The sequence below is a fragment of the Engraulis encrasicolus genome, chromosome 15, assembly GCF_034702125.1.
Source record: "Engraulis encrasicolus isolate BLACKSEA-1 chromosome 15, IST_EnEncr_1.0, whole genome shotgun sequence".
NCBI classification, from domain to species: Eukaryota; Metazoa; Chordata; class Actinopteri; order Clupeiformes; family Engraulidae; genus Engraulis; species Engraulis encrasicolus.
The window spans coordinates 4,157,501-4,165,000 of record NC_085871.1 but is presented as its reverse complement, the minus strand read 5'-3'; the positions used below and the strand labels follow the sequence as shown (position 1 = coordinate 4,165,000).

At 43.5% G+C, this 7,500-nt stretch overlaps 1 protein-coding gene across 2 annotated transcripts in view; it reads right to left on the bottom strand.

The window, feature by feature from the left end:
• LOC134463642 (xylosyl- and glucuronyltransferase LARGE1-like) overlaps positions 1-7,500 on the bottom strand; it is a 110,072-nt gene that overhangs the window by 28,700 nt on the left and 73,872 nt on the right. The window lies entirely within an intron of this gene.

The following is a 7,500-nucleotide window of genomic DNA, read 5'->3' as shown; positions in this document are numbered from 1 at the left end:
ACTGTAATGAGGATCCAATTCCGGGCCCCCTCTCTCCCTGGGCCCGGGTCAAGTAACCCCTTTGTCCCCCATTGTCGAATTCCCTGCACATACATACAGTTTAAGTGGCACAGTAAGAGCCATTGATTTGGTAGAATGTTTCCTTGACGTCCCATTGCAAGTTCCTTGCAAGGTGTGTGCAATCTCCATTAACCCCCCACACACTAACAACTTGGAAGAGTCATGGAAGTGTCATGGCATGCACAGGGAAGGGGACAAAATAAGTGATTGGACTGTAGTTATGCCGTACTACTGCACAATGGAAATCACCAACTGAGTCCACTTACAGTACTGTACACACACACTTATACATAAAAACACACAGTTTCATTATAAGACATACTTCTTGTCTTGCTTCTAGTGAATGCTTATTCAATATTCAATCCCACACCCACACTGCCTCGCTCACTTGGGCGCGCATGCATGCGCACGCACACACACACACCTACACCCTATTTGCATACAAAGGGAACTGACCATATGGCATTGTGTATAGCCCAGCAGATGGAGGCTAGGTGGGCATTAGCATAGTGTGTAGGAGAGTAGGAGACAGTCAATAGACAGACACTGAAGGCTGAAGGGAACGTGACTCTTTGGATGCATATTTATAGCAGGTGAAGATGAAGAGGAACATGTGTCTGAGAGAGAGAGAGAGAGAGAGAGAGAGAGAGAGAGAGAGAGAGAGAGAGAGAGAGAGAGAGAGAGAGAGAGAGAGAGAGAGAGACAGAGAGAGAGACAGACAGACAGACAGACAGACAGAGCTAGAGTAGGTGTGCGTGCGTGCCTGCATTCGTGCCTGTGTGCGTGCCTGCATGGGTCGAGTGGGTCAGAGCAGTGTGATGTACTTTGATGATAGGAAATGAGGATGACTGATGAGGCCATCATAAGCATCAAGCGAATCTCCTTACAACACGCTCAGACACACACATGCCATTGTGTGTGTACACACAGTATGATGATCACAGGAGAATAATGACCAAGGGAGACAAAGGTGATTTGGCACTGTGTGGCAACTGTGACCTAATGGCCTTGGAATCGAAACGGAATGTATCCAGTACAGTGTTAATTTCGTCAACCATGACTATGACTAAAATATTTCGTCAAAGCCCTTTTTTGATTTTCGTCATTTAGACTAAGACTAAGACTAAATTGGGAAGGCAATGACTAAAATATGACTAAGACTAAAATTGATTTTCGTCATTGTGACTAAGACTAAGACTAACGTTTAAAACTGCTGACTAAATTAACACTGGTGTCATATAAAATGGAGAAAAAGAGAACCAGTGTGTGAAGACGTTTCATTGTGCACAGTGTGATATATGTTAAAAAGAGAAGCAGTGTGCGGAGAAGGTTTATTCTGTACAGTCAATGATATATGTTAAAAAGAGAAGCAGTGTGTGGAGAAGTTCTATTATGTACAGTGTTGACTAAAATGACTAAAATGACAAAAAATTGACTAAGACTAAAATTGATTTTCGTCATTTAGACAAAAATTAAGACTAAATTGGGAAGGCAATGACTAAAATATGACTAAGACTAAAATTGATTTTCGTCATTGTGACTAAGACTAAGACTAAATAAAAAAAAGCTGACAAAATTAACACTGATCCAGTAGTCTGTAACTAAATAAGGAAGTCACAAAATGTAATGTGATGTAATGCAATGTACTGGTCATTTTATTTGAAAGTGGTCGCGGGCTGGTTTGTATTGGCTTTAGAAATTCTTCTGTCCTGCCCTAAAAAGGCAAAGTGCAGTAGCTACATATTTTTGTCAAAATTGAGTTTAGACTGAAAATGGTCTTCATTACACCTCCTTTATCGTGTGACAAAGCCTTACGGCTCAAATGTGTCCTGTTTTAGAGATATTGCTATCACATGTGTAGTAACTTCAACATCCAAACCAATACCAAGGCTTTGTATCTTCAATTTTGGTGAAGTTACTGCACTTTGCCTTTATAGGGCAGAGTTGTGATTCGGCTGAGATGCTCTAAAACCATTTAAACTGGACATCAGAGAGTATTGTCAAATAATATTGTGCAGACCTGATAGTAAAACACTATGTAATGTTTTGCATTTACTTTCAAAGTGGTGTCTGCATACTCTGTTTTTTAACTGTTCATTGTATGTTGCTGTGTTTGTCCAATTCTGTACATTATACTGCATATAAGCGCCGGCTAAATATAATGTAATGAATTGAACCTTTCCAACTTTTTTGGCATCAGGCACCTTCAACTCAATGCATTTGAAGCAAGACATGTAGCAGCAAGTGGCATAGACATAAACTTACACCCCACTCTTTCCTATGTAACGTGGAGTAATTACGATTAATTGTTTTCATTGGCATTCATATCCTACATTTGTAATTCAGCTGAGGTGCTCTGACCATTGTAACTGAACTTCAAGGTCAAATCGTTCAACTTTTCATACACACCACAACCAGCATACACTGTACAGATAGATCACATGAATATACGATTAGGCCACATAAAGTTTTGAAAAAAGGACTACCACAAACTGAGCAAATCTGATGGCAATCTGAAGGTAAAACACACTCTTCACCTTGCATAAACCAAAGAATAAAGCAAAGTCAAACAGTGTGTGATGCACTTCAAAGAGTGTTTTGATTTCTGTGCAGTGCCTCACATGGCACGCATATAATGCAGAGTGACAGGTGACAGTAGAATCCTCCGAGGTGGCACCGACTGAGAGCTGTGACATGTGAACACAGTGACGTCATCTTTGAAGTCTATCTTTCTGTCACAGACGATACCCTTTCTCAAAACACCCTTTTCACGTCTCATATCACCATATTGCAAGTAGGAAGTGTAAAAGACAAACTTAAATAGCAACAGAAATAATTATTTCACATTTCATATCACCATATTGCAAGTGATAATTTTAAAAGACAAATGTAAATAGCAATATAAATAATAATTTAACACATGCATTATGACACAATGATGTAGCAGGTAAAGCTTCAAAACACAGGTGACAAGCAGGTGTCAGCAACACCAACATACAGTAGGTGGTACGGACTGACTGAGAGGTCAAAGTCAAGGTTAACATACTGCAATAATCCTGCCATGGTAAACTGGGGCAGCCGTGGCCTAATCGTTAAAGGTAAACTGTGCAGGCAATGGCCAAAAAAGGTACTGCAACTATGCTGCTCATTGAAACTGGGTTGCCTATTGCCAAATTTGATCTTTACATGAAAGTTTACTTAGTGATAAACTAATATTTTCTAGTATGGCCCAAGTACAGTCATTTTTGCAGCTAAAAGTTTCTGGAAATTCAAAATGGCGGACTATGGAGAAGATCCCCCTTTTCATGTATGAAAAGTGCAATTTTTCCAGTTATGATAAATACTTTAGTGGTGGTAAGTATTCATGAAAAAGGTAACATTAGGTGGCATGAATTCTGGAAATAAACAACAAAAAATCTGACACAGTGTACCTTTAAGGATATGGACCTTAGATCAGAGGATTGTAGGTTTGAATCCCACCCTTCCACTCCCTACCTCACTACATGGCTGAGGTGCCCTTGCATAAGCCCCTTAACTCATTACCTCTCCAGGAACTGTAACCAATACCCTTTAAATAACTGTAAATGACTTTGGATAAAAGCGTCAGCAAAGTGTTATGTGAAGTTTACTGTAACATAACATAAGTGTACATCCTGGTGCAGAACTGGCGTCATTGTTTCAGTGACGTTCACACTGACGCTTACATCATCTCCACTGCAATCTTATACGGATGATGAGTGGTTGTGGAGAGGATGTCTGTAAAACTGCATCATCTGATCTGATGAAACCAATCTGATCTGATGAAACAAACAGTATAAGCTTCCTATCCGTCTGTCTCAAAGTAAACGGAAGTAATAGAGGAAAACAAGACCGATTTGCCAGTGGTGGGAATAGAGCATGAGAGAGAAAGAAGGCGAGAGAGAAAGAAGGCGAGAGAGAGAGAGAGAGAGAGAGAGAGAGAGAGAGAGAGAGAGAGAGAGAGGGAGAGAGAGGGAGAGAGGGAGAGAGAGAGAAAGAAGGCGAGAGAGAGAGAGAGAGAGAGAGAGAGAGAGAGAGAGAGAGAGAGAGAGAGAGAGAGAGAGAGAGAGAGCAAACTAAGGTAGGTAGCAAAGGGTTGAGTGTGAGATAGATAGAAGCTGCAAAAAAAACTGCTTCCTCTTAATTTCCGATGATACGTGTATATTTTAATGTATTTATATTTTTAATCCGTACATATACCCAAACCTGCACTGTACGGCCTCATATGACTCACTTTTCATTGGAAAACGCTATGAGTCTGGCTGACTAACAAATGGTTTACACGGCTGTGCACCCACCCGAACCTTCAATGTTGAATGCTTAGTCTTCATGTTTTGGCTGTAAACTTGTCCATGATGGTGCTGAAAACAAATTTCCCCTTGCGGACAATAAAGGCAATCTAATCTAAATCAACCCCCAGCCCCCTATCAAACAGTGGCCTTGTACGCTCTCACATTTCATTTACCTAAGTTTCTCCCTGAGAAGAGATCTCTGTGTGTGTATGTGTGTGTGTATATGTGTGTGTGTATATGTGTGTGTGTGTGTGTGTGTGTGTGTGTGTGTGTGTGTGTGTGTGTGTGTGTGTGTGTGTGTGTGTGTGTGTGTGTGTGTGTGTGTGTGTGTGTGTGTGTGTGTGTGTGTGTGTGCGTGTGCGTGTGCGTGTGCGTATGTGTACACACGTGTGTGTGTGTGTTCGCTCGTGCTCTCAAGAATAAAATGTGAACCGGTGTGAATTATTGATCAAACGCAGTGCGGGATCAGGATCAATACCATTCTAGTTCTTTGGGGCTGTTTTTGATGCTGATGTGGTGAGACAGGGAAGGCTGACAGGTGCCGCGAGTCAAGGATCACTTTCATCCCGCTGCGGGAGAACTCGTGTTGCAAATGCTTTAGGGGGGAAAGGACGGGGCCTGAGAACTTAGCAGAGAGCAGTAGGCTGACTACTACTACTAGCCTGAGCAGATTTTCCTTCTATTTGACCCACATTGTCTGAAATGGACAAGGTCTGAAAAACTCAGAGAATGCTGTAATAACTACTAGACTGAGCCAATTTTCCAAGTTTATTGACCTACACGTGTCTGAAATGTTTGATGGTGATAATTACAGAGGTTGTGACAACAGTATGTTATATTTTTCTGTCTGACCTACTATGTTGAAAGACTTGAGGATCAAAACATGTAATAGTAAATGGTAAATGGACTGCATTTATATAGCGCCTTTACACTCCTTCGAGCACTCATAGCGATTTGCATTGTATGCCTCACATGCACCCATTCACACTCACATTCAACCAGCGGTGGCAGTGGCTGCTACACAGGGTACCATCCTGCCACCAGGAGCAATTTTGGGGTTAACTATCTTGCTCAAGGAGACATCAATGGGGTCAGGCAGAGCGGGGCTCGAACCGGCAACCTTCAGAGAACTTGGAAGAGCTGACTTAGCAGAGTTTATGTGTACAGTATATTTTTTCTTTCGGACTAAAGAGCTGACAAATTGAAGAAGTAGTAAACATGCTGAGTAGAAACTATGAGTAGTAACGTGTGCTTGTGATAAGGCTGCTGTTACCAAATAATTTTCTTTTTCCGAATTATGAAATCTGAAACAACATTAAAAATATACCTGTAGTGTAACTAAAAGGGACGCACACACACACGCATGCACGCACACACACACTAAAAGAGACTTTTTCCGGCCCTCACTGACTCTGTGAAAAATAAGCTGTAGATTTATTTTCATTAACTTTGTCGCTCTAAGGCCTTGGAGCAGAGAAGCAGCGATGAACGAAGGGATGAGTGAGCTATCAGGAAAATATATTATAGTATACGGTATGACTATATATAGTAGCCTATATATCTATCTTTCAAGCCTGTAGCCATTACGCTCCCTTGGAAATGGGAAGAAAAGGCAGCAGGGAAGCATTTCCCAATAGGGAATGGAGCTGAGGGGATAATGACACAGGAAAATGAGTCGTGGGAAAAAAATAGTTCAGGGAAAAAAAGGAAGAAAACAGATATTCTAGGATGAATGGCTTCAAATTTGGTAGAAATGTTCTCTTTTTTCGGGCTGTCTTTCCCTTCCTTTTATTCTTTGTGTCTTCCCTCTCTCATTATCTCTCCCATTTCTATCTTTCTTTCCCTCCCTCTGTCTTTCTCTCTGTCTGTCTTTCTTTTTTCTCCCTTCCTACCCCTCTCTCTCTCTCTCTCTCTCTCTCTCTCTCTCTCTCTCTCTCTCTCTCTCTCTCTCTCTCTCTCTCTCTCTCTCTCTCTCTCTTTCTCACCCTCTCTGGCCCTGCCCCTCCATTCCCTTTAGCCCTCACACACAAAAATCCATTCTGAGTCGGCTGGTCGTCCGGGCAGGCAGGCACGCCAGACAGAGGTGTCCGCGGTGGACTGACTGTAACTTTTCTTCCTCCCTGACATGGCTAATTAACTTTCTCTGTTCACTCTCCTGACGCATTGATCTCCAAATCAGAGGGCCATTCAGCAGAGGTCCCCGCGCCCAGACAACAGTCAATAGAGGCCATTTGGAGATTTATGAAGGCCCGGGGACCCCGGCCTGGCGCATACACTCAAATGTCCCCCGAGTCCAGACGCTTCTCATTTCAGACACACACGCTCGCGCACATGCACACACACACACACACACAGGCTCACGCACGCACACACACACACACACACACACACACACACACACACACACACACACACACACACACACACACACACACACACACACACACACACACACACACACACACACACACACACACACACACAAACACACACACACGAACACACACACACACACGAACACGGACACAGAGCCACCTCCAAAAGACATTTTTGGACATTTTGCTGAGTGTGGAGGAAGTGGCAGTAAGGGGCAAAGGATAAATGGAGGAGGAGACTTATCACATCTCTATGCAATTAAGCTGGAGAGGAGGAGCGCAGCGCAGAGGGGAGGAGAGGAGAGGAGGAGAGGAGCGCAGCAGGGAGGGGAGGAGAGGAGTGGAGAGTAGAGTGGAGGAGAGGAGAGGAGAAGAGAGGAGAGGAGAGGAGAGGAGCGCAGCTGGGAGGAGAGGGGAGGAGAGGGGAGGAGAGGAGAGATCTCTATCTGCGGCGCCCGGCCTCCGCTGGCACAGATACGGGGTGAGTGGTGATCGAGAGTGGCCATCTGCCCAGGTCACCCCCAAAACCGTCTCAAGTCCTCTTTGCTGCCAGAGGAATAAGGGATGTCTGTTTACCACACACCCACACAATCACTATCACAATCACAATCATAAGCCGGCTGGCAGAGATAGTGGGACGAGTGGTGTGATCAAGACTGGCGATCGCCTTGGTCACTGGATGTTAAACTGCCTTGGTCACTAGATATAGACAGGCCCGTTGACAGGGGGGGCAAAGGGGTATTTTGTCCCGGGCC